Below are 2,560 nucleotides of genomic sequence, written 5' to 3' on the forward strand. Positions count from 1 at the left end.
GTTACTAATAAAGTCATTAATTCAAACATGTATGTCAAATATATGTTTGCTATAATTAATTCATGCATTTTCAATGTACTGAGGATCACTACAGCTAAGGAAAATATGTAAGGAGAAAAATTTCTACATTATGTACTAAAATGTTAATATTCTACTGTGTCCTGGAGGTGGGGAAGGAGGGAACATGAACTGGGAGGAATTGGAGATAGCATCTTCACTTACAGCAATATTCATCTTTAACATCTCATTCTGAGATCTAAAGAACACCCTTCTATAAACACAGATCTTGATTTCATATGATAAATAAGCACAGGAAAATATCAAACTCTGCATTTAAAATTTTCTTCAACTATTTCTGCATCCTCTATAAACCATTTATCAAGGAAGGTAAGATTTAAAAAAATCTTTTGGGGAAATCTAGACATAAATAAAGATCCAATTTTATTTGGGAAAAAAATGTCAAAATTGTTTCAAAGAAGAGGTCTGATTAAGGAATTTTAATTCTTCAGTATAAGGGTGAGGTGGTACTTAAGAGGTTTCTGAAAACAAAATATAAGCATGATTTCATATATGTGTTGATTGGTGTGTTTGGCTACTTGTTACCATGGACATACTTCTAAGGTGTTTGCGTTTTAGACACTAACCCCATCATATTAACAAACCAAAGTGTGAAACCCAAGTTTATCTAGGTAAATTTGGATAAAATTAACCCAAGGCTCCCTGGGCCGTGTACAAAGCCAGATGTACAGAACCTTAGAAAGATTTCTATAATATGCACATCTGGGGGCACAGAGAAATAAGCAGAGGAAATGAGGAAAAATGTTTAAGATAAGCTTGGGGATCTTGCAGATGGGCCTCTGAGGAATACAGCTGGCTCTCTTCTTTCCTAGGAGATGAGTCTCTAGCAAGAAATGATTTGTTAAAATTAAATACAAGAAGTATTCTGACCATTTAGTTATTAACTGTGACAAACAGAGACATTTGTAACAAGATATGCTGGAAAATTTCACTCAAGATATGCCCAAAAGCCGCTATTTGCATATTAGCTGCCAGTTTTGCACACTTTGCCACCTAGTGGATCAACTGAAAACTACAGGATTTTCTATCGCTAATGATTAAGTTCCACAGTCTTCAGAAAAAGTCCTAACTCGACCTAGGGTAGGTATTTGGTTTGTTTTACTTTTGGGGGATCCTAGAGTAGTGTCTGGATATTAACAGGCAGTTAATAAATAGCTGTTATATAAATGATGAGCATTCACTAGAGGTGTGCTACACTTAAAAGAATATTGTTACAGGGAATATGTAATTGAAAATTAAGTCTCAAAATGTTGTTGCCAAAATGTATTTCCAAACTAAAAGTAAAGTTCTGAATTATTTAAAAAGTAAATGGGGGGGTTATATTCTCATGTTATGGGTGTATCTACATAACTCATTTGGATGTGTCTCTATTGCTCCATGTAGGCAGATAATTCAGATAATTTAATTTAGATAGTGAAAGCCTACCCCTCTTTCATCCCAAATGCCCCTAAATAAAATTAAATCTACCCTGGAATATGTCCTTTCTTCTTTGCCTAAAAATTATTCCTAGGTTTATTCTTGCTTTGGACTGTAGTGTTTGTTATACTCCTTTTTTGCTGCTCAAAATTTGAAACCTTTTAATCTTCTTTTTAAAGAAAAAAATATGCATACACATATATGACTATATGTACATTGTTTTGTTTTCCGTTTACAGAATAACATTCCATGTTTCTCTTTTAGTGAACTATAGGTGTAAATTACTCTTAAGCATATTTCTTCTGGCATGAAGATTAGTGATTTAAAAAAACAAAATGATCATTATAATTTTAAGTAGAGTTTTCCTCTAATAAGTGCTTGATTTTTTTCATAATTCTTTATTAATTAAAAATTTCAAAACATTTATATATTTTCACAAAGATGTAAAGAAATGTACAGGGAAACCCTTTATCTCCTTAGCTTGTTTCACCAAATTCAGTATCTTGCATGACTACATTACTGAAACTATGGAATGCTTCACAAATTTGCATGTCATCTTTAAGCAGGGGCCATGCTAATCTTCTCTGTATAATTCCAATTTTAGTATATGTGCTGCCAAAGCGAGCATAAGTGTTCAATTTTTGAGACTTTAAAAAAAAAGAACTTTAAAAATAAAAATATTAGATTATGTTTTAGCACCTTAAAATTTAGACTGGAAAAATTGACTAGATAATCCACTTTAAATTTCTTTCACAGAATTATTTTTCATTCTAAATTAGCCAATAAACAAACAAATAAAACCCCATATACATGACATAATGGTATGCCAACAGTTTGTTAAAAGAACTTACTCTTGTTCTCAAATTAATATGAACTTAGATTGACAATAATAATACATTTTTATAATATATTACTGAGATACAAATTTTATTTTTTATTAGCTGAAACAGTAGCTGTTCATTACATCAAACTCATTTTATATTTCATAGAATTAAAATTCTTCCCAGAATTCATAGTTTTAAACAAATATGCACACATTTTCAAGTAAATATAATATCCCCAAATA

At 31.0% G+C, this 2,560-nt stretch overlaps 1 non-coding gene across 1 annotated transcript; it reads right to left on the minus strand.

The window, feature by feature from the left end:
* Positions 1 to 2,015: 2,015 nt before the first annotated feature.
* On the minus strand, positions 2,016 to 2,122 carry LOC113183468 (U6 spliceosomal RNA). Its single transcript, XR_003300883.1, has one exon. It is a non-coding gene; the product is annotated as a U6 spliceosomal RNA (small nuclear RNA).
* Between the last annotated feature and the right edge of the window lie 438 nt (positions 2,123 to 2,560).

Source organism: Urocitellus parryii, chromosome 14, assembly GCF_045843805.1.
Source record: "Urocitellus parryii isolate mUroPar1 chromosome 14, mUroPar1.hap1, whole genome shotgun sequence".
Lineage (NCBI taxonomy): Eukaryota > Metazoa > Chordata > Mammalia > Rodentia > Sciuridae > Urocitellus > Urocitellus parryii.